Source organism: Schistocerca serialis, chromosome 11 (assembly GCF_023864345.2).
Source record: "Schistocerca serialis cubense isolate TAMUIC-IGC-003099 chromosome 11, iqSchSeri2.2, whole genome shotgun sequence".
Taxonomy (NCBI): Eukaryota; Metazoa; Arthropoda; class Insecta; order Orthoptera; family Acrididae; genus Schistocerca; species Schistocerca serialis.
This window is the reverse complement of record NC_064648.1, coordinates 169,405,551-169,430,754: the sequence shown is the minus strand read 5'-3', so window position 1 is coordinate 169,430,754 and position 25,204 is coordinate 169,405,551. Positions and strand designations below refer to the sequence as shown.

At 46.4% G+C, this 25,204-nt stretch overlaps 1 pseudogene; it reads left to right on the top strand.

The window, feature by feature from the left end:
• The first annotated feature begins 5,371 nt into the window (after positions 1-5,371).
• LOC126427544 (5S ribosomal RNA) lies at positions 5,372-5,489 on the top strand (annotated as a pseudogene).
• Positions 5,490-25,204: the final 19,715 nt, after the last annotated feature.

Genomic DNA, 25,204 nt, shown 5'->3' with positions numbered 1-25,204 from the left:
AAAATCGTAGAGGGAGACCGAGAGATGAATACACTAAGCAGATTCAGAAGGATGTAGGCTGCAGTAGGTACTGGGAGATGAAGAAGCTTGCACAGGATAGAGTAGCATGGAGAGCTGCATCAAACCAGTCTCAGGACTGAAGACCACAACAACAACAACAACATCGCTTCTTCGATGCGGTGTCTGAACAGTAGCGGAGGAAGATTGCATCCCCGTGTAACGTTCTTTCTCTGCAGGCAAGAATTCAATAACGGCACGCTGCTCGTAACCTAGAGTCGTATGCAGACGCCATTTTGACGCTGTACTATGGCTCTGCCGTAGTGGTGGGCAGTAAATCGCGTATCTGTTAGAAATCACAGTGACTGAGGAGTCACAGATGTCACAATAACAACTTTACAGAACCTGCGATTTCAGTCACAAGTAGCATTTCACATACAACGCCGTGAGCCATCTGTTGGCCAAATTTCGTACTGCTTTCTGCGATTTCTGTGACAAGTCGCTACTAAAACTCGCCAAGTAGCAACTAAATAGCGCAGTTAACAGTGCCACCTGTTGGCTAAAGTTCGTACTACGCTCATCTCTGCGATATACTATCGAGTCCAACTGCGATTTTTGTGACAAGTCGCAACTAAAAGAATCGAAAGTAACAACTAAAAAGCGCAGTTAACAGTGCCATCTTTTGGCCAAAGTTCGTACTACGCCCTTTCTCGGCGATTCGCTATCGAATCCAACCGCGATTTTCGTGACAAGTTGCAACTAGAAGTCGCAAGTAGCAACTAAAAGCGCAGTTAACATTCTTTTCCCAGTGCCATTTGTTGGCCGACGTTCGTACTTCGTTACGAGAGCCTTGTACCGCACGAGATCGTTGTGCTGTGTGTGCATATCATACGACGCCATGCAAGTAACCTAAAAAAAAAGGGTTTGATTCTGCTTCCAATATGACAGTTTTGGTTAATACTCCACATGCCTACAGGACTTTGCAATGTTAACACAGCAGAACTCAGACATCTGCATAAGTGTAATGAAATGAAAACAGTAGTATTGAGTCATATGAACGCCTCACTTTTGTTCTAACACAGTTGAAGTCTCTGGAGAAAAGTTTTACACCTGGTGTTCTACACGGCAACTTCACACACAAGAACTTTTTGCTGACACTACCACCACCTACATAAAGAAAGCTTTTCCTGTGCTACTTTCAAGTAATGCACTTAAACTATTCCTGATTTAACAGCAAGATCTGTACTTCCCACTTTCATACCAACAGCCTCAAAATGCATATTCTAGACTTTGGGATATGTTACAGGTCAGTGTCACACCAAGATTATGGAGAAAGGGGGGGGGGGCGGCATGTCACTCTCCAACAAGTGTTTACCAATAAGTAAGTGGCGGAAAATTTACGGGTATAGGACGGCTTAACATGAGAAAAATGAGATTTTCATTATTCACTCACTGTATTTAACATTTATCATTCCTTTAAAATCGCATAACAACTTCAATACAACACAGTTTAATCGCTCATTCTGCACACTTATTTCATAATTATGGCACTTTTAAGCTGCAAATCCTGTCTTGAATCCCCACGATTCACTCTCAAGAGCCTTGATATGGATAGATACGTACAGTAACCAGTAATCAGAGTTAGAACTGCGTCTGCAAAACTACAGTGATTATTAAACATTTTTTTTCTGTCACAAATTACAAGCAATGAAATTGACAGAGTAGTATTACTGATATTTGTTGTAATGAAAGACACTTAATGGGGTATATTTCACATTTGCAAGAACAATCTCACTTAAGTAATTAAGTTCATCGAAACAGAAAACAACCTCTCGTCTGACGAAGACAGTCCAAAGACGCAGTGGCAATTTCTCCAGATATGTTGACAATGCTATTCTGAATTATCGCTTTACTGAGTGACTGACATGTAGTTCGGGAACCTGTGTACATAACAATATGTTAGAATTCATTTTCTAAACACGAACTATTACGGTACTGTATGGCTACTTACATATTAATTACACTGTTAATATTTTCACAGTTGTTTCTTTAATACGTAATTAAAGCCAACGGAAGAACAAATGTAAAACATGCTTACTAATGACAGTTTTGTTGAGATGCAATTTTCTGTGTTGACAGATGTAACTTTGTCATACGGTCGTAAGTCGCAGAAATAGCAGAAGTCGCAGAAGTAGCAGAAGTCGCAGAAGTAGCAGAAACCGCAGTGGTAGAGTGCGGAGGGATACACGACCTGGATTCCTTAACTGCGATTCTTAACTGCGACAAATCACAGTTGAGAATAACAGATACTGAAAAGTAGCATTCACAGAAATAAGTGATATCGGAAAATCGCAGTTTAGCCCATGACTACTCTGCCCTGCCATCTGCCGGAACTGTTCGAAAGTTCACCGGCGCACAGAACAAACGTCAAACGTGAAGCACCATCTCGGACGTTTGTTTGTGTGTATTAGTGGCTTCTTTTTAAAAAAAAGTGTGGGCCATTACTTATTGAACGAACTTCGTATTGTACCTACCTATGACTCTCCTCCAATTCTCTATTTCCACTGAATATCTACTCATACCTCCCCCTCCCCCTCTCCCCCTCCCCCCTCCCCCTTTCCCCCTCCCCCTCCCCCTCCCCCTCTCCCCCTCTCCCCCTCTCCCCCCCCCCCTCTCTCTCTCTCTCTCTCTCTCTCTCTCCCCTGTCACACTTCCTACCCCTCTTTCACGCTCTCCGCTACTCACTTGCTGCCACCTAATCTGTCACTTCTCTTTTCCTCACCTTTGTCTGTGTCTCTACCTCTATCATTGCCTCTTTTCCTCTACTTTTACTTCTTCAACACCTATACGTTTAACTGCGTGTGACCAGACATTAAATGCCGTCAGTCACTCTTGCGCCACCCCCACGCTACCGGTGTGTCGTTAGTGCCCCCTATTAGCGTGCAGCGGTATAAACAGCTCCCCCGCGCTACGCACAGCTCTGTCACATTAAAAACGCACGATTGCGATGCGCCGGCGTGGGCGGTGCGTAGTCATGCGAGGCAGTGCCAGCCTCGGCAAGCCACAGGCGGAGACCCTCAGACTGACGCCACGCACCGCCCCCGCCCCCACCCCCTGTGCTGGGCTGTTGTAACCTCCAGCAGCTCACCGAAGCGTCTCCAGCCTGGCACTCCGCCTGCGCTGCAAGACACGCTTAGGGCTGCACAGTCGTTCACAGGAGGACGCCAGTTCGAATCACTTTTCTGCCATCCCTAAATGGTTCAATACGGAGGGCGGGATGGTTTCTTTGAAGGGGATATGGCCGATTTGCTTCCCGACGTCTCTTCGATTGTGAGCCTGTACTCGGTTGTTTGTTTGTTACTTTACATGACTAGTTCTGCGAAACCAAATTGAGGAACAAATCTCCGAGGTCATGGAACGTGTCAGTACATAAAAGTGATAACACATAAAATAAAATGTTTATGAACCCAAAAAAATGAAGCCATAAGTTTAAGTAAACGCAATCAACAATATAAAGTAGTGGCCACTAAAATTGCTACACCAAGAAGAAATGCAGATGATAAACGGGTATTCATTGGACAAATATATTATACGAGTACTGACATGTGATTACATTTTCACGCAATTTGGGTGCATAGATCCTGAGAAATCAGTACCTAGAACAACCACCTCCAGCCGTGATAACGGCCTCGATACGCCTGGGTATTGAGTCAAACAGAGCTCGGATGGCGTATACAGGTACAGCTGCCCGTGTAGCTTCAACACGATACCACAGTTCATCAAGAGTAGTGACTGGCGTATTGTGACGAGCCAGTTGCTCGGCCACCATTGACCGGACGTTTTCAATTGCTGAGAGATCTGGAGAATGTGCTGGCCAGGGCAGCAGTCGAACATTTTCTGTATCCAGAAAGGCCCGTACAGGACCTGCAACATGCGGTCGTGCATTATCCTGCTGAAATGTAGGGTTTCGCAGGGATCGAATGAAGGGTAGAGCCTCGGGTCGTAACAGATCTGAAATGTAGCGTCCACTGTTCAAAGTGCCGTCAGTGCGAACAAGAGGTGACCGAGACGTGTAACCAATGGCACCCCATACCATCACGCCGGGTGATACGCCAGTATGGCGATGACGAATACACGCTTCCAATTCGCGTTCACCGCAATGTCGCCAAACACGGATGCGACCATCACGATGCTGTACAGAACCTGGATTCATCCGAAAAAATGACGTTTTGCCATTCGTGCACCCAGGTTCGTCGTCGAGTACACCATCACAGGCGCTCCTGTCTGTGATGTAGCGAACAAGGGTAACCGCAGCCACGGTCTCCGAGCTGATAGTCCGTGCTGCTGCAAACGTCGTCGAACTGTTCGTGCAGATGGTTGTCGTCTTGCAAACGTCCCCATCTGTTGACTCGGGGATCGAGACGTGGCTGCACGATCCGTTAGAGCCGTGCGGATACGATGCCTGTCATCTCGACTGCTAGTGATACGAGGCCGTTGGGATGCAGCACGGCGTTCCGTATTACCCTCCTGAACCCACCGATTACATATTCTGCTAACAGTCATTGGATCTCGACCGACGCGAGCAGCAATGTCGCGATACGATAAACCGGAATCGCGATAGGCTACGATCCGACCTTTAGCAAAGTCGGAAACGTGACGGTACGCATTTCTCCTCCTTACACGAGGCATCACAACAACGTTTCACCAGGCAACGCCGGTCAACTGCTGTTTGTGTATGAGAAATCGGTTGGAAACTTTCCTCGTGTCAGCACGTTGTAGGTGTCGCCACCGGCGCCAACCTTGTGTGTATGCTCTGAAAAGCTAATCATTCGCATATCACAGCATCTTCTTCCTGTCGGTTAAATTTCGCGTCTGTAGCATGTCATCTTCGTGGTGCAGCAATTTTAACGGCCATTAGTGTAACATAGGAATGAATTTAATTTTTCAAGGAACTCGTCAACAGAACAGATGGAATGCCCGGATAGAAAACTCTTCAGCTTCGATTTGAAAGCGCGTGGATTACTGCTAAAAGTTTTGAATTCGTGAGGCAGCTTACTCGAAGTCGATGCAGCAGTATACTACACACCTTTATGCACAAGAATTAAATTATAGTGAAATCCAGACGATTAGCTGCTTAGAAGCCTTGGCAAATATCAATGGGGATAGTTGACATCGAGTGCCCTGAACGAGACTCGAACCCGGGATCTCCTGCTTACATGGCAGACGCTCTATCCGAATGAGCCACCGAGGTCACAGAGGTTAGTGCGACTGCGGGCACTGACCTTTGGCACGCTCCCCATGAGGCCCACACTTCCAGCTTAGTGCCTACACACTACATTTGCAGTGTGCCTCCCCACTATACTCATGTACCGATGGCAGCGGCCCTGCTGCAGTGGATACACCGGTTCCCGTGAGATCACCGAAGTTAAGCGCTGTTGGGCGTGGCCGGCACTTGGATGGGTGACCATCCAGGCCGCCGTGCGCTGTTGTCATTTTTCGGGGTGCACTCAGCCTCGTGATGCCAATTGAGGAGCTACTCGACCGACTAGTAGCGGCTCCGGTCAAAGAAAACCGTCATAACGACTGGGAGAGCGGTGTGCTGACCACACGCCCCTCCTATCAGCATCCTCCACTGAGGATGACACGGCGGTCGGATGGTCCCGGTAGGCCACTCGTCGCCTGAAGACAATCTACCGATTCCTGCAAGACTTTGGGCAATGTGACTGCATCCACAGTACAGCCATCCATAATTGCGAAAGTGTTGCTGGTGGGGGCGTTTGTGCACGAACTGACATCTCGACTACATCCCACAAATGTTCGATGCGGCTCGTGTCGGGCGATCTGGGTCACCAAATCATTCGCTCGAACTGTCCAGAATGTTCTTCAACAGTTGTGGCCAGCGACATGGCAGCAAATGCTCTCCAAGAAGCCGAACATGAGCATTCCCAGTCAGTAATCGGTCCAGCTGGAGGAGCGCGACCCAGTCCATTACATGTAAACAGCCCACACCATTGTGGGGGGTGCCACCAGCCTGCACAGTGCCTTGTTGTGAACTTGGGCCCATGGGTTTGTGGGGTCTGCCCCACCATCGAACCCTACCGTCAGCTCTGCCCAACTGAAATCAGGAATCACCTGACCATATTACAGTTTTGCAACCATCTAGGGTCCAACCGATGAGGTTGGACTTCTCCTCCAGCCAGGAGAGATGGTGCAGGCGATGTCGTACTGTCAGCAAAGGCATTGGCATCATATGTGGATGACATCGGAAGTTCACTGAGGCTTTCTGCGGGTGATGCTGTAGTATATCAAAAGGTTGTAACAATGGAAAATTGTACTGAAATGCAGGAGGATGTGCAACGAATTGGCGCATGGTGCAGGGAATGGCAATTGAATCTCAATGTACACAAGTGTTATGTCCTGCGAGTACATACAAAGATCCTTTATCATTTAGCTACAATAAAGCAGGTCAGCAACTGGAAGCAATTCCATAAATTATCTGGGAGTACGCATTAGGAGTGATTTAAAATCGAATGACCATATGAAATTAATCGTCGGTAAAGCAACATTGGAAGAATCCTAAGGAAATGCATTCCGAAAACAAAGGAAGTAGGTTACAGTACACTTGTTCGCCCACTGCTCGAATACTGCTCACCAGTGTGGGATCCGTACCAGATAGGGTTGATAGAAGAGATAGAGAAGATCCAACGGAGAGCAGCGCCCTTCATTACAGGATCATTTAGTAATCGCAAAAGCGTTACGGAGATGACAGATAAACTCCAGTGGAAGAATCTGCAGGAGAGACGCTCAGTAGCTCGGTACCAGCTTTTGTTGAAGTTTCGAGAACATACCTTCACCGAGGAGTCGAGCAGTATATTGCTCCCTCCTACGTATATCTCGTGAAGAGACCGTGAGGATAAAATCAGAGAGATTAGAGCCCACACAGAGGCATACCGACAATCTTTCTTTCCACGAACAATACGAGACTGGAATAGAAGGGAGAACCGATAGAGGTATTCAAGGTACCCTCCGCCACACACCGTCAGGTGGCTTGCGGAGTACGGTTGTAGGTGTAGATATGTCCCACACCGACCTCCGTGCTTATTTGATGTACCGTAGCTTTCCTGTTAGCAGCGAAAACTGTATGTGAACTCCGCTGCTCTCGGTCGTTAAGTGAAGGCAGTCGGCCACTGCACTGTCCACAGTTAGAGGTACTGCCTGAGATTTGGTGTTCTCGGCGCACTCTTGATGCTGTGGATCTCGCAGAACTGAATTTGTCGCGGCGCAGAGTCGAGCGCCGGCCCGCCAGTCGGGAACGAGACAGCGGAGAGGGATGTGGAGAAGACGTCAGCCAGTTGCAGGCTGAGCGACCCCTCTCCAGGATGACAATGCAACAGCAGCGGCCTCTATGCGAAGAGAACACAATTACTGCTGCCGGCAGTCGGGGCCCAGTTCTACAGAAGCTTCGAGGCCAGCAACCTCAACAGAAGTGTCGAAAGCCTGCTACACTTCTCCTACATTCTGTGTAGCTCAAACTTGGAATTGTATATACTGAAGAGATTTCTTATTTGTCTGTCGCCCTTTGTCTGCGACACATCTGTATTTTTTTCAAAGTTAAGTATTGTTAATTACTTTTCGTAATAAAACTCATTAATACGATTCGTTCGTACTGTTGTCTAGCGATCCGAAAAAGCAGGTTTCCTAGACACCCCATTTTTAACGACTAGGCAGGGGTCAACAGAATTGCCTAACGATTTCCTAAATGCAATGTAGCATTCGTCTAGCTCCAACTATCACCATGAAAAAGTAAGGGAAATGAAAGCTCGTACGAAAGATACAGGTGTTAGTTCTTTCTGCGCACCATACGAGATTGGAATAATAGATAATTGTGTAGGTGGTTCGATGAACCCTCTGCCAGGCACTTAAATGTGATTTGCAGAGTATCCATGTAGATGTAGATGTGGATGAAGATCATTCTGCGTTCCAAGTCTGGTAATTCCCATCACGTGGGCATAAAAACGTTGGAAACTTTTTCACACGAATCGCCCGAGGACAAATGACAGTTCCGCCGCCATTGCACCGTCATTTTGTATCTTACGTTCTCGATACTATCGCCATCTTCATTTAGCACGTCCTCAACTGTCTTTTCCATTCTTCTGTAAATTATTCTTGTCAGCAACTTGGATGCAGAAGCTGTTAAGCTGATTGTGCGATAATTCTTGCGCTTGTCAGTTGTCGCAGTCTTCGAAACTGTGTGGATGATATTTTTCCGTAAATCAGATGGTATGTTGCCACACTCGTGCATTCTACTCACCAACGTGAATAATGGTTTTGCTGCCAGCTCTCCCAGTCGTTATAGAAATTCATTACCACGCCTGAAAGTCGCCTACCCTACAGTCTTAGCAACAATATTAAAGGTAGATAATAATATGGACCACAATAACAAAATCGAAACTTCCTGGCAGATTAAAACTGTGTGCCCGACCGAGACTCGAACTCGGGAGAGCTTCTGTAAAGTTTGGCAGGTAGGAGACGAGATACTGGCAGAAGTAAAGCTGTGAGGACGGGGCGTGAGTCGTGCTTCGGTAGCTCAGATGGTGGAGCACTTGCCCGCGAAAGGCAAAGGTCCCGAGTTCGAGTCTCGGTCGGGACACAGTTTTAATCTGCCAAGAAGTTTCATATCAGCGCACACTCCGCTGAAGAGTGAAAAGCTCATTCTGGAAACATCCCCCAGGCTGTGGCTAAGCCATGTCTCCGCAGTATCCTTCCTTTCAGGAGTGCTAGTTCTGCTAGGTTCGCAGGAGAGCTTCTGTAAAGTTTGGAAGGTAGGAGACGAGATACTGGCAGAAGTAAAGCTGTGAGTACCGGGCGTGAGTCGTGCTTCGGTACCTCAGATGGTGGAGCACTTGCCCGCGAAAGGCAAAGGTCCCGAGTTCGAGTCTCGGTCGGGCACACAGTTTTAATCCGCCAGGAAGTTTCATATCAGCGCACACTCCGCTGCAGAGTGAAAATCTCATTCTGAATAGCAAAATTGTCCAGTAAACATGGGTTGTAGCTGCGAGCACTTGTTCAATACTGGACACGTGTTCCAAGGAGGCGAAGATGAACAAATGCTCATACGTCTTGAGGTATGCATTTTAGGGTCCGTGTTCGCAGAACGTCCTTTCTGGAAGTTACCATTCCTACAATCTTAACAACAACACTGGCGGTACATCTATACCACTGTCAGAGGTTTCCGCTAACAACTCTCGACTCTTTCATTTTCAGACCAAGGTCTCTTACTCAAACTGACACATTCATCCTTCTCCATCATTCTAGGAAGTTTGTAACGTCGTCACAGAATCGACCTGTATACATACGTACATTTAAGAGGCCCCTTCGCCTTCTAACTCTGACGCCGTGTAGCGTCGCAGACGTTTCCGGACACGGTTCCAAGTGTAAAACTTGACCTACTAAGTCGCCGTCACATCCTCAACATGCGTGTAACATGATTTGTGGAACACCCTGTGTACGGAGATTAGGCCAGTCTCGAAACTTTTTGGTAGGCAGCAGCGTTCCATGCAGTATCCGAGCTTACTCAAACAGTCACGTGACATTTCACTCGCACGGCCGGAGTGAAAGCGATGCGGAAGAAACTACGAACTAGCCAGAACGGTAAGCTATGGCTCACCACAAATTTCTCAGTTTCGTGAAACAGTGGAGGAAACAGCATTAAATACTACCACTGCACGAACTCCTGTTCTGTTTGAACAAATTCAAAATACAGAGTTTTCATATATATATAATTTCGTATTTGTTTACTTAAAAACATATATTAATTTATGCCGATTTATATATACATAGGCCGATTTTTTAAGTTGTTGTTGTTGTCTTCAGTCCAGAGACTGGTTTGATGCAGCTCTCCATGCTACTCTGTCCTGTGCAAGCTTCTTCATCTCCCAGTAACTACTGTAACCTACATCCTTCTGAATCTGCTTGGTGTATTCATCTCTAGGTCTCCCTCTACCATTTTTACCCTCCACGCTGCCCTCCAATGCTAAATTGGCGATCCCTTGATGCCTCACAACATGTCCTACCAACCGATCCCTTCTTCTAGTCAAGTTGAGCCACAAACTTCTCTTCCCCCCAATTCTCTTCAGTACCTCCTCATTATTTACCTGATCTACCCATCTAATCTTCAGCATTCTTCTGTAGCACCACATTTCGAAAGCTTCTATTCTCTTCTTGTCCAAACTATTTACCGCCCATGTTTCACTTCCATACATGGCTACACTCCATACAAACACTTTCAGAAATGACTTCCTGACACTTAAATCTATACTCGATGTTAACAAATTTCTCTTCTTCCAGAAACGCTTTCCTTGCCATTGCCAGTCTACATTTTATATCCTCTCTACTTCGGCCATCATCACTTATTTTGCTCCCCAAATAGCAAAACTCCTTTACTACTTTAAGTGTCTCATTTCGTAATCTAATTCCCTCAGCATCGCCCGAATTAATTCGACTGCATTCCATGATCCTCGTTTTGCTTTTGTTGATGTTCATCTTGTACCCTCCTTTCAAGAGACTGTCCATTCCGTTCAACTGCTCTTCCAAGTCCTTTGCTGTCTCTGACAGAATTACAATGTCATCGGCGAACCTCAATGTTTTTATTTCTTCTCCACGGATTTTAATACCTACTCCGAATTTTTCTTTTGTTTCCTTTACTGCTTGCTCAATATACAGATTGAATAACATCGGGGAGAGGCTACATCCCTGTCTCACTCCCTTCCCAACCACTGCTTCCCTTTCACGTCCGTCGACTCTTATAACTGCCATCTGGTTTCTGTACAAATTGTAAATAGCCTTTTGCTTCCACTATTGGACCCCTTCCATCTTCAGAATTTGAAAGAGAGTATGCCAGTCAACATTGTCAAAAGCGTTCTCTAAGTCTACAAATGCGGTTTACCTTTCCTTAATCTACTTTCTGAGATAAGTCGGAGGGTCAGTATAGCCACACGTGTTCCTATATTTCTTCGGAATCCAAACTGATCTTCCCCGAGGTCGGCTTCTACCAGTTTCTCGACTCGTCTGTAAGGGATTCCTCTTAGTATTTCGCAGCCGTGACTTATTAAACTGATAGTTCGGTAATTTTCACGCCAGTCAACACCTGCTTTTTAAGTAAAGGTAACAAATACGAAATTGTTGTCCTCCAAAAAATATTGCTTGACTGATCCCAGAATAATATATTATTTGACTATCAGATTATTTCATTATCAGATTATTTGATTGTCAGAGGCGGTAATGATTTGCCAAATGGGTTGGAAATCAGCAATCCACTCTCAGGACACATATCTGAATAACAGGTAAAAACTTTAGGAAATTTTAATCAGTTGGAAATCGACACCGCAACATTCAGATGGAACGATCGAGACAAATAATCAACAATTAAATACCGAACAAACGAAACACATCGCAATAAAGCGACTAATATTTATCGCGAGCATAAATTACAGCGGAATGGACCCGTCTTGTAAGCAGCAGCACCAGACCACACTAGATTGCGAGACAGCCGGAAGCTCGAGAACTACACAGAATAATACTGGAATCCTTCGTTTATTCATTAGTTGCCGTTGCTACGCGTGAACTACACCCTTTAAGATACTTCAGTGCGTATTTCGCAGTTATCTGTTAAAATTTATAGTGCATTAGCATGTAGTAATTCCGTGGAAACGTTTTGATCGCTGGAAACTTCATTAATGACGCGTTTCGAGTAACCATCATCAGACGTCTGTGGTAAAAATTACACAGCAGATAAATTACGTAGTAACTGCCAGAGGCCTTGCCGCGGTGGAAAAACCGGTTCCCGTCAGATTACCCAAGTTAAGCTCTGTCGGGCTGGGCTAGTACTCGGATGGGTGACCATCCGGTCTGCCGAGCGTTGTTGGCGAGCGGGCTGCACTCAGCCCTTGTGAGGCAAACTGAGGAGCTACTTGATTGAGAAAGTACTGAAGGAGAACATACGAGGTGTGTTGAAAAAGTAAGATGACTATATTTTTACGAAAAAAATATATTTATTCATCAAATATTCCTGTTGTCCCGGTCAAAGTAACCCCCCTCAGATACAATACACCTGTGCCAACGCTTCTTGCAATCCTCAAAGCACTTCTCATAAGCTCTTTTTGGTACAGCCTTGAGTAATACTGTTTTTGTTTCCTCAATCGCTGAAAATCTTCTTCCTTTCCTAGGTCTCTTCGGTTTTGGGAACAGGAAAAAGTCGCAGGGGGCCAAATCCGGTGAATATGGTGGCTGAGGCGCAATTGCCGTGTTGTTTTTGGCCAAAACATTTCTCACACGCAACGACGAATGAGCAGGTGCATTGTGTTGGAAATGCCATGAATTTTTTTTCCACAATTCTGGACGTTTTTTGTGTGCTGCTTCTCGCAAACGGCGCCTAGCGTCAACATAGTACTCCTTATTGAGCGTACTATCTCGAAGCAAAAATCCATGATGCAATACGCCACGGTAATTGAAAAAAAAAGAAAACAATAGGCGAGACTTTGGCATTTGATCGAACTTGGTGTGCCTTTTTTCGGTCTCGGCTGTCCGGGATGCTCTCGTTGCGACGACTGGGCATCGGTTTCGACTATAACCGTAATCTCATGTTTCGTCACCAGTTGTGACACTTTTGATCGAATCAGAATCATCATTCACATCATTCGAGAGCTGAGCGATGATCGTGCGACGGTTCTTCTGATCAGAGTTGAGAAGTTTTGGAACAAACTTCGCTGTGACACGTCTCGTGGCGAAAACATCCGGAAAAATTGCATGACACGAGCCGACACCGATGCGCCAACGTCCTCAGCAACTTCTCTAACGGTAATTCGACGATTTTCCACAACAGTTTTCTTCACATAATCATAACCTGTAAGTTACTTTTGAATACATTATGGGAGTAGCAGTCATCAATGAGTTACAAATATTTACTACTAAAAACAGTGTCTTGATCACGATTTATTTATTAAGGTGACCGGTTTCGACCACCACTGTGGTCATCTTGACCATTGCGTAGGAACCTCTTTCTGCTGGAGAATCACTACTCTAGTCATCAAGACTGTTTTTAATAGTAAATAACCTGTAAGCTTTCACGGCCGGCGTCTTCATTAATTAAAACTTCCGGGCTGAATTGCCGTGGTCCATATATAAAACTTCTTCTCCTTTTTTTCCATATAACAACGAGTTTTATGAACAAATTGATGGAGTAGCCCTCTGAGCCCAGCTATTTATGGAATTTTTCGTACAACAAGTGCTGCAGTCGGCCAATAAAAGCCGTTTGAAATGGTATCGATACGTGGATGAGACCTTTGTGATACGGAATCATGCTGAAGAGGAACTGAATGATTTTTTGGTGCACACAAACAGTTTCAATCCAAAGATAGAATTCACCACGGAGAAAGAGAGTAATGGACAACTAAATTTTTTGGATGTATTGGTTATTAAACGGGCAGATGGGACTTTAGGGCACAAGGTGTATAGGAAAGACGCACACACCGATCGTTACCTACAAAAGGATTCGAATCATTATCCTAGGCAGAAGAGAGGAGTCATGGACAGGGCTAATAACATCTGTGAGCCAATTGATCTGCAAGATGAATTAAGCCATTTGCGATCGGCTTTCAAGAGAAATGGGTGCACTGACAACGAGATAGATCGAGCACTCCACCCTTGAAGAAAAGTGTCCGAAAATACACGACAACAACCGTCGGCTGGAAAAGTTTTTCTTCCATTTATTCATAACATCACGGACCGTACTGGGAAAGTTTAGGCCAAGTTTCAAGTGGAGACTATTTTTCGACCTACCAAGAAAATTAGTGAAAGTTTGAGGTAGGTGAAGGACGCACGACAGCCCTTAGCTACCGCAGGTGTGTGTAAAATTCCGTGTAGCTGCGGCACGGTTTATATTGGAACAACTAAAAGGAGTGTTAATACCCGCCTAACGGAACACAGAAGGAACTGTAGATTGGGACAGATTGACAAATCAGCTGTAGCGGAACAGGTTTTCAATGACGACGATCACGAAATAAAATTTAGTGAGACAATCGTGATAGCTAGGACCTCACATTACTATACCCGCATGTATAGAGAAGGTATAGGGATCTACAAGCACGGAAATAATTTTAGTAGAAAAGAAGGATTAAAACTAGACAAGATATGGCGGTCGACTTTGCACCAACAATGTCACGTGACTGTAATCGAGAGAGATGGCGCTAGCCAGAGATAGTTTTAAAGTGGAAAGCACGTGACGAGCGGTGGCGCCATCTAAGCGCTCTATACAAGCGGGACCTCCAGCGCCCAGCAGCCACCCGCCGACTAACCTCGGAAGATGCTGCCCGCAGTAGGCGACGAAACGTCAGGAAGGAGAAGCAGTGTTATATGTGGACCACGGCAATTCTGCCCGGAAGTTTTAATTAATGAGTTTTCTTCACAGCTTCGACGCTATAATCTTGTTGTTGATGTTCTGAGGCGTCCAGAGCGAGATTCGTCATTGGGATCTCTTCGGCCATCTTGAAAGATCTTGTAACACTTGTAAACATTTTTGTTTACTTTAAGCAGACTCACCGTATGCCACTGTCAACATTTCAGATGTTTCAGAGCACTTGAATCCATTTTCCACACAAAATTTGATGCAAATCCTTTGCTCCACTTCTCATAATAATCGAAAATCGTTCAGCACAGTAAAGCAGTCTAACCTTTCTATCTGCCAAAAACAAACAATGTATGCTGTACGCTTGAAACTATGAAGATATATTCGGTAATTGTGTACCAATACAACAACAAAAAAGATCGATAATCGAATGTACGTTGCCCGGACAATTTGAAAAGTCACCTTAGTTTTTGAACAGCCCTCTCTTATGTGTATCTCTATAATTCCGTCCGAACAGGCCTTGGAAGGCCCAACGGTACCGACCGACCGCCGTGTCATCCTCACCCCTCACGCGTCACTCGATGCGGAGATGGGTCACGTGGTCAGCACGCACCACTCTCCTGGCCGTATGTCAGTTTCCGAGACCGGAGCCGCTACTCCTCAGTCGAGTAGCTCCTCAGTTTTGCCTCACAAGGGCCGCTTGCCGACAGCGCTCGACAGACCGGGCGGTCACCCATCCGAGTGTTATCCCAGCCCGACAGCGCTTAACTTCGGTGATCTGACGGGAACCGGTGTTACCACCACTGCAAGGCCATTGGCCTTACGTGTGTGTGTTGGCTTTATTATGGGAAATCGCTACCAACTTATGCACTAAAGTAATAGGTGTGGCCGGCGTGGGTGGTCGAGCGGTTCTAGGCGCTACAGTCTGGAACCGCGCGACCGCTACGGTCGCAGGTTCGAATCCTGCCTCGGGCATGGATGTGTGTGATGTCCTTAGGTTAGTTAGGCTTACGTAGTTCTAAGTTCTAGGGGACTGATGACCTCAGATGTTAAGTCCCTTAGTGTTCAGAGCCATTTGAACCATTTTTTTAATAGGTGTGTGTACCACCGAGACTCCTCTCCACAGCCCCACTTACCTGAACTCTGCATTGGCTGGCAACCACGAGCTGCAGTCTCGATTGTTGGCTTCCACTACTCTCGTAGAAGCTCCGGGAGTCAGTTTTTCACCGAGCCGCGAGTTCGTAATGGACTCCCGACGACGGTTCTGCCGCCGAAACGTTCTCCGCAACCAGCCATTCGGCGAGACACAGTAGGTCGTGCTAAAAGTTCCCCACTAAGCGGCAACGGCGTAACCGACTCCTGAAGTTGCGTCTCGTGGCCGAAACGCTCTTCATCGCCTCCGACTGTGCGAGAAGGCAGAGCAGAGCTACTGACGCGCCTTATCCCTTCTTTCGTCGACACGGAATGAAAGCACACATACACACGCGCACGCACGGCAGCGGACAAACGCGAACCGGCTCGGGTCTGCTACGGCGCTGCCGACACGCTAGAAGCCTACCGGCTACTGGGCTCGAATGGCGATCCCCGGCACGCCTCGTGGCAGCTGCCACCCCTCCACGAGGAACGGTCTGCCCCTCCCCCCCCCCCCCCCCCACCACGGTATCTCCAGACTTTCGGAGCTTGGCACTACCTCGCATGACAACACACAGCCCTCCCTCCCTCGCCACCCTCGCGCGGCATTTCCGACTCCCCCGGCCGCTGAATGGCGACATCGGGGACGCAACAGTCTTCGCGTGGTCTGCGCGACACGCAAAAAGAACACGAAACGCGGAAGAGGCGCAACGCGAGTACACAAACTACAGCCCAGAGTATTCGCCACCGCCCCGTACCCTCCGCCGTTCGGCCCGGTCGGAGATTAACTCGAGGGGGAAACAGCTTCCGTGCGTTCGGAGAGTTTGGATTCGTGAGGGAGGGAGACCAGAGTTATGAGCGATGGCTTAGCGGTCGGCAGTCACGCGAAGTCCACCCCGCGATAATCGATTCTCGCGAGCCGCAGCTCGTCTTCTCCGCCTCCGCAACGCATAGCTCAGCCCTGCCACCCCCGTACCTACGAGGTGCATTCAAGTTCTAAGGCCTCCGATTTTTTTTCTAATTAACTACTCACCCGAAATCGATGATACTGGCGTTACTTCTCGACGTAATCGCCCTGCAGACGTACACATTTTTCACAACGCTGACGCCATAATTCCGTGGCAGCGGCGAAGGCTTCTTTAGGAGTCTGTTTTGACCACTGGAAAATCGCTGAGGCAATAGCAGCACGGCTGGTGAATGTGCGGCCACGGAGAGTGTCTTTCATTGTTGGAAAAAGCCAAAAGTCACTAGGAGCCAGGTCAGGTGAGTAGGGAGCATGAGGAATCACTTCAAAGTTGTTATCACGAAGAAACTGTTGCGTCACGTCAGCTCGATGTGCGGGTGCGTTGTCTCGGTGAAACAGCACACGCGCAGCCCTTCCCGGACGTTTTTGTTGCAGTGCGGGAAGGAATTTGTTCTTCAAAACATTTTCGTAGGATGCACCTGTTACCGTAGTGCCCTTTGGAATGCAATGGGTAAGGATTACGCCCTCGCTGTCCCAGAACATGGACACGGTCATTTTTTCAGCACTGGCGGTTACCAGAAATTTTTTGGTGACGGAGAATCTGTGTGCTTCCATTGAGCTGACTGGCGCTTTGTTTCTGGATTCAAAAATGGCATCCACGTCTCATCCATTGTCACAACCGACGAAAAGAAAGTCCCATTCGTGCTGTCGTTGCGCGTCAACATTGCTCGGCAACGTGCCACACAGGCAGCCGTGTGGTCGCCCGTCAGCATTCGTGGCACCCACCTGGATGACACTTTTCGCATTTTCAGGTCGTCGTGCAGGATTGTGTGCACAGAAATGCCAACTCTGGAGGCGATCTGTTCAACAGTCATTCGGCGATCCCCCAAAACAATTCTCTCCACTTTCTCGATCATGTCGTCAGACCGGCTTGTGCGAGCCCCAGGTTGTTTCTGTTTGTTGTCACACGATGTTCTGCCTTCATTAAACTGTCGCACCCAAAAACGCACTTTCGACACATCCGTAACTCCGTCACAACATGTTCCCTTCAACTGTCGATGAATTTCAATTGGTTTCACACCTCGCAAATTCAGAAAACGAATGATTGCACGCTGTTCGAGTGAGGAAAACGTCGCCATTTTAAGTATTTAAAACAGTTCTCATTCTCGCCGCTGGCGGTAAAATTCCGTCTGCCGTACGGTGCTGCCATCTCTGGGACGTATTGACAATGAACGCGGCCTCATTTTAAAACAATGCGCACGTTTCTATCTCTTTCCAGTCTGGAGAAAAAAAATCGGAGGCCTTAGAACTTGAATGCACCTCGTACACCCGTGCTGTGCTCACCACTGTGAAGTGCGTGGTGGAGGGCACTTGCCAGGTACTACGTTGGTCAAATGGCTCTGAGCACTATGGGACTTAACATCTGAGGTCATCAGTGCCCTAGCACTTACAAGCGGAGGGCCTCAGACACGGCCAACCGATTCGGGTCAAATTTGGCAGATCGCTTGTCTACAACCTAAAACGAAGGACTGTAAGATATTTTGGGGTCAATACCCTCACAATTTTGAGAAAATCACCCCTAAAGGTTATGACGAGCAATCGACTCAAAATCGAAGTGATCGATAGATAATTGTAAGCAGAGCATTTTTCATAATCAGGTATGGGGTCCACAAACGCCGACTTTTCTATAAATCGAGGAAAGAAAGTTTTACAACTGCCGCTTCTGTAGCCACATGTTAAACGCTTTTCGCCGACAGCGCCGATAGCGTAACGGCCAAGGTAATTGGCTGGAAATGCGAAAAACCGTGTTCGAATCTCGAAGAAACCTAGCGGATGTTATTCTTTTCGTTTGGATGTTTCCATACCTCAATTGATAGGGATAGGAGTATTAATAAGGTAAGTAAATCAATAAGGAACGATAATAATAAGGTAGGCCAATAAATTTCTCAAACTAAAATGTTACTCCAGGTCAGTTTACAGTCGCTCTTCCAGTCACTGTTGCGTGTCCTCACTTTTCTTAAAACAACTAGACGGACGGTAAATTTCATACAAACATTCGAAACAAATATACTCATGGCACCAAGAACATCTAATGAATGCAATCTTTCGACAGCTGCACTGTTCCTTCCGAAGAGTTGGCGGAAAACAAACTCGGTTTACATTTAAAAATATATCTTTTTCGGGAATTAATTTTGATGCGTACCACGCATACGATATCATTGCCTGAAAAATCAGTGCTGAAAGTTGGTTACGATTATGCTGTGAATAGTTGTTGTATCCGTGCGATTGTGCAATTCCCAGCCAGTTACCTTGGCCTGTGTTCAGTCGTCGCGGACGTCACATGACATCCTGTTCAAGTTCGGTGGTTGATCCTTCCACTCGGTTTTTTTTTATTACAGAGGCCAACCGGCTCTCTGGCCGAACACACTGAGCTACCGTGCCGTCCCGTTGCGCTGTCGGTGCTGTCAGCGGAAAACGTTTACCATGTGGCTACAGAAGTTGCAGCTGTAAAAGTTTCTTACCTCGATTTATGGAAAAGTATACGTTTTCGGACCCCATACCTGATGATGAAAAATGCTCTATTTACAATCATCTATCGATCGCGCCAATTTAGGGTCGACTGCTCCTCATAACCTTTACATCTACATCTACATCTACATTTATACTCCGCAAGCCACCCAACGGTGTGTGGCGGAGGGCACTTTACGTGCCACTGTCATTACCTCCCTTTCCTGTTCCAGTCGCGTACGGTTCGCGGGAAAAACGACTGCCGGAAAGCCTCCGTGCGCGCTCGATTCTCTCTAATTTTACATCCGTGACCTACTCGGGAGGTATAAGTAGGGGGAAGCAATATATTCGATACCTCATCCAGAAACGCACCCTCTCGAAACCTGGCGAGCAAGCTACACCGCGATGCAGAGCGCCTCTCTTGCAGAGTCTGCCACTCGAGTTTGTTAAACATCTCCGTAACGCTATCACGCTTACCAAATAACCCTGTGACGAAACGCGCCGCTCTTCTTTGGATCTTCTCCATCTCCTCCGTCAACCCGATCTGGTACGTATCCCACACTGATGAGCAATACTCGAGTATAGGTCGAACGAGTGTTTTGTAAGCCACCTCCTTTGTTGATGGACTACATTTTCTAAGCACTCTCCCAATGAATCTCAACCTGGTACCCGCCTTACCAACAATTAATTTTATACTATCATTCCACTTCAAATCGTTCCGCACGCATACTCCCAGATATTTTACAGATGTAACTGCTACCGGTGTTTGTTCCGCTATCATATAATCATACAATAAAGGATCCTTCTTTCTATGTATTCGCAATACATTACATTTGTCTATGTTAAGGGTCAGTTGCCACTCCCTGCACCAAGTGCCTATCCGCTGCAGATCTTCCTGCATTTCGCTACAATTTTCTAATGCTGCAACTTCTCTGTATACTACAGCATCATCCGCGAAAAGCCGCATGGAACTTCCGACACTATCTACTAGGTCATTTATATACGAGGGTTATTCCAAAAGTAAGGTCCGATCGGTCGCGAAATGGAAACGACTATGAAAATACGATAAAGCTTTGCACAGATGTGTTGGGTAGTGTCTCTAGTATAACCCCAGTTAGCATCACGTCGCTCTTCTCATTTCTGAGCTCGCAGTGAGTGCGTAAAGATGTCTAGAAAATAGTGTCTGCCGCCAAGTACGAGGGCCTGGTGAGAAATTTCGCCTGAAGCTATGCAGCCAACATTACATAACTGTCGTGCTGTTTCGTCTTCACGACAATTCTCGGCCGCATTCTGCAGGGGCAATGAAGATGCTCCTGCATCGTTTTCAAATGGAAATGTTAGATTACCCACAATACAGTCCGCAATTGTCTCCCCCTGAGTTTCATCTCTGGTCACATGAACCGCTGTCTTTGAAGACAACATTTTGACACAGACAACGAGGTGTAGGCCAGCGTGGAGAATTGGCGGAAAGCACTGGCGGCTGCCTTCTATGATGAGGCTATTGAAAAGTTGGTACAACGCTATGACAAAAGTCTAAGTCAGAACGGCGACTACGTAGAGAAGTAGCTGAAAGGTGTAGCTAATTGTTACAAGTAAAACATTTCTGATGTTCACTGTGGTTTCAATTTGGCAATCAATCGGACCTTACTTTTGGAATAACCCTCGTATATTGTGAAAAGCAATGGTCCCATAACACTCCCCTGTGGCACGCCAGAGGTTACTTTAACGTCTGTACACGTATCTCCGTTGATAACAACATGCTGTGTTCTATTTGATAAAAACTCTTCAATCCAGCCACACAGCTGGTCTGATATTCCGTAGGCTCTTACTTTGTTTATCAGGCGACAGTGCGGAACTGTATCGAACGCCTTCCGGAAGTCAAGAAAAATAGCATCTACCTGGGAGCCTGTATCTAATATTTTCTGGGTCTCATGAACAAATAAAGCGAGTTGGGTCTCACACGATCGCTGTTTCCGGAATCCATGTTGATTCCTACATAGTAGATTCTGGGTTTCCAAAAACGACATGATACTCGAGGGACGATTATCTCAAAAACGCGGGGCTGTTGACCCAAAATATTTTAGATTCCTTCGTTTTAGGTTGTACGCGAGCGACCTGCCATATTTGAGCCGAATCGGTTGGCCGTGTCTGAGGCCTTCCCCTTGTTAGAACTACTTAAACCTAACTAACCTAAGGACAGCACACACATCCATGCCCGAGGCGGGATTCGAACCTGTGACAGTAGCAGTCCCGCGGTTCCGGACTGCAGCGCCTAGAACCGCACGGCCATCACGGCTGGCAGTTATCAGGACCACTCGTTCCATTCTGCATCATCGCCATGTTAACAGACACTGCAGATTACTCCACCAGTGCCACCAGCCTTCCACCAAATTGTTTATTTTTGATTCAAAATGGTTCAAATGGCTCTGAGCACTATGGGACTTAACATCTGTGGTCATCAGTCGCCTAGAACTTAGAACTACTTAAACCTAACTAACGTAAGGAAATCACACTCATCCATGCCCGAGGCAGGATCCGAACCTGCGACCGTAGCGGTCGCTTGGTTCCAGACTGTAGCGCCTAGAACCGCACGGCTACTCCGGCCCGCTGTTCATATTTGGCACTCTGTAAATGACCCACGTATTTGTGAAATTTTGTTGATTTTATAGTAATAATTGTGGTGTTACTAAAAACTCTACCTCGCACCCGCCACTATCCCAAATCAAAAACGTGGACAGCAATCCTATCCTAGCGAATTTAATTCCGACTGTACTAATTTATTGTGGAAAGACGTATTTCGCAGCTGTAAAATTATTTTTGACTGGTTTCTAATGTGTGCAGTTACAGTGTTTAAAGTTTAGTTGTACAATTTGAGAAATACTCCACTTCATGTGCAATTTTAAATCAATCTGCACTCACTTCCTTAAAAAAAGGTCCCTTGCTTAAAAAGCTGCCTGAAAATAGTAAAGTGAAATATAAAAGAAAAAGATTATTAATTGTTGCATTTATGCACTCTGACGCGCGTTACGAAGTTTTATCGGCGTTCATTGTACACACGACAAAAAAAGTTTTACATCACCCCAGTTCCGAGATTTGCAGAACCTGTGCAGAAAATTGGAATAGAGACCAATATAAACATCATTTCCGCCCTTTTTGTTGCTCATGAAAACCACGCATTGCCTGTTGTACCTCCGTACAGCGAGACCTTCAGAGGTGGTGGTACAGACTGCTGTACACACCGGTACCTCTAATACCCAGTAGCACGTCCTCTTGCATTGATGTATGCCTGTATTCGTCGTGGCGTACTATCCACAAGTTCATCAAGGCACTTCTAGCGGGACTTTGAATTTCGCCGCGCTGCACTCCTTCCCTCAAATAAAAAATATCCCCTCGCAGCGGTATGAGCGCTCGACGGCAGAGAAAATACTAAAATTGTAACTCTTTTTTTGTTTTTCTATCCGTTTCGATTGTCTCTTGATAGCCGAAGCTCAAGGCAGACGTGATCTGATGAAGACGTTAAAAAAATACTTATTAGCTAGTCTTGATCTGATTTTAACGTGTAGACATATTGTGGAAGTTGTTAAGAAATTCGGAGGATGGAAGTAGCAAAGTAAATTAAATTGCATTCAGTATCAAGATGATTTTAATTGGTATAAATTAGTAATTCCTGGACAATTGCAAGATTTCGGAGCAGACTTTTCACGCGAAATGACGGAGATTTTTGAAGGCCTGGACGCCGCACGAAAGAAGACAGGTTAACCTGGTAAAGGATGGACTCTTATCTACGCCACTTCCCCCTGTCAGTTACATTTTGTTATTCTCTGTTTCTTTTCAGTAAGTTTTGTAGTGGAAATTGGTTTAACTTTTGCTCAAAAACGCCACAAGGACCACCCCAACTATAGCTATTCTGTAATACGAAGTCCGATCTGCATTTCTTTCTTTCTTTCCCTTTTTTCACGGTCATTAACGATTTAAAAAAAAAAACATTTTCACTTACGATTTCTTCTCACATTTTCAACCTTTTTCTTCTTTTCTTCTCTCTTTTCTTTTTTTATTAACCACTACACACTGTTGGTCCAGATTGTCCCACACCTCAACGGCGTAGATCCCTCAGAGTGGTTGGTGGTTCACGCCGTCCATAAACAGCCCTTCTCAATCTATCCCAGGCATGTTCGATAGGGTTCATGTCAGGACAACATGCTGGCCACTCTAGTCGAGCGATATCGTTATACTGAAGGAAGCCATTCACAAGATGTGCACGATGGGGGAGCGAATTGCCGTCCATGGAGACGAATGCCTCGCCAATATGCTGGCAATATGGTTGCACTACCAGTCGGAGGATGGCATTCACGTATCGTACAGCCGTTACGGCGACTTCCGTGACCACCAGCGGCGTACGTCGGCCCCACATAATGCCGCCCCAAAACAGCAGGGAACCTCCACCTTGCTGCACTCGCTGGACAGTGTGTCTGAGGCGTTCAGCCTGACCGGGTTGCCTGATCGTCTGTACGCCATGTTTCAAACCGACAAGGAAGATGAAGGAGTGTCTCAGATCGACAACGGGGAAAAGGGATCCACTTGCAATGTCGGGAATATACCGTATACCATGCACATGCGGAAAAATTTGTGTCGGAATGACTGGACGATCAATCAATAACGGGATCGAAGAACATGAGCGACACTGCAGGTTGGGGCAGGTGGAGAAATCGGCCGTGGCAGAGTGAGACCGACCACGTAATAAAATTCGCCGACACGGAAGTTCTGGCTGTAGAGAAGCGCTATCACACGCGCTTGTTTAGATGAAGCTGTAGAAATACAAAAACACGCGAACAGTTTGAACAAGAAAGAGGAAAGCCTTAAGGTAAACGGATCTTGGCTTCCCGTACTGCAGCGAACGACCGTCGCAGGTAGCGAGAGGAGAACCGCACCGGAAATGACCGCGGAGAAGCCCTCGGACGTTCTCGCGCCAGGTACATATAGTCTGCGGCCGCGAGCTCGGCTCCAGTTCACCACCGGCAATGGAGGGTGAAGCTCTGACAATGCCAGCCACTCGTTCTGGTGAAATCATTAGTTGATCGTCGGCCGAAGAACCCGAGACAGTGAAAGGTGGCTACACGGAGTCACAGCGCACAAGAATGCGCCAAAGATTATTATTCCGCCGCCTCCACTGGGGCAGTAGTAGTTCAGAGGATGTCGAAGGCAGTTGTTATTCTGTTGAGCGAGAGAGTAGACGCTGTTCGGTTGGTGTAATGTATAGATTAGATGGAAGAAGTTGCAATTGTCAGAGTGTATTTGAGGAGATGGGCTTTTGATTTATGATGCTGGTGTAATGAAAAATTTTTGTCAATATATAATGAGGTAAAAAGGTATTACGGTTTTCTTTAATGACAATGCCTCTTGCTCACAGGTACAGTGAACAAGGCATCTGGCTCGTGTTCATTTATTAGACAAGTAATTCTGGTTTCTATGTGCAATTATACAGGGTGTTACAAAAAAGGTACGGCCAAACTTTCAGGAAACATTCCTCAGACACAAAGAAAGAAAATATGTTATGTGGACATGTGTCCGGAAACGCTTACTTTCCATGTTAGAGCTCTTTTTATTACTTCTCTTCAAATCACATTAACCGTGGAATGGTAACATACAGCAACAGAACGTACCAGCGTGACTTCAAACACTTTGTTACAGGAAATGTTCAAAATGTCCTCCGTTAGCGAGGATACGTGCATCCACCCTCCGTCGCACGGAATCCCTGATGCGCTGATGCAGCCCTGGAGAATGGCGTATTGTATCACAGCCGTCCACAATACGAGCACGAAGAGTCTCTACATTTGGTACCGGGGTTGCGTAGACAAGAGCTTCCAAATGCTCCCATAAATGAAAGTCGAGAGGGTTGAGGTCAGGAGAGCGTGGAGGCCCCGGAATTGGTCCGCCTCTACCAATCCATCGGTCACCGAATCTGTTGTTGAGAAGCGTACGAACACTTCGACTGAAATGTGCAGGAGCTCCATCGTGCATGAACCACATGTTGTGTCGTACCTGTAAAGGCACATGTTCTAGCAGCACAGGTAGAGTATCCCGTATGAAATCATGATAACGTGCTCCATTGAGCGTAGGTGGAAGAACATACTGACGAAACCAAAATGAACTCTAACATGGAAAACAAGCGTTTCCGGACACATGTCCACATAACATCTTTTCTT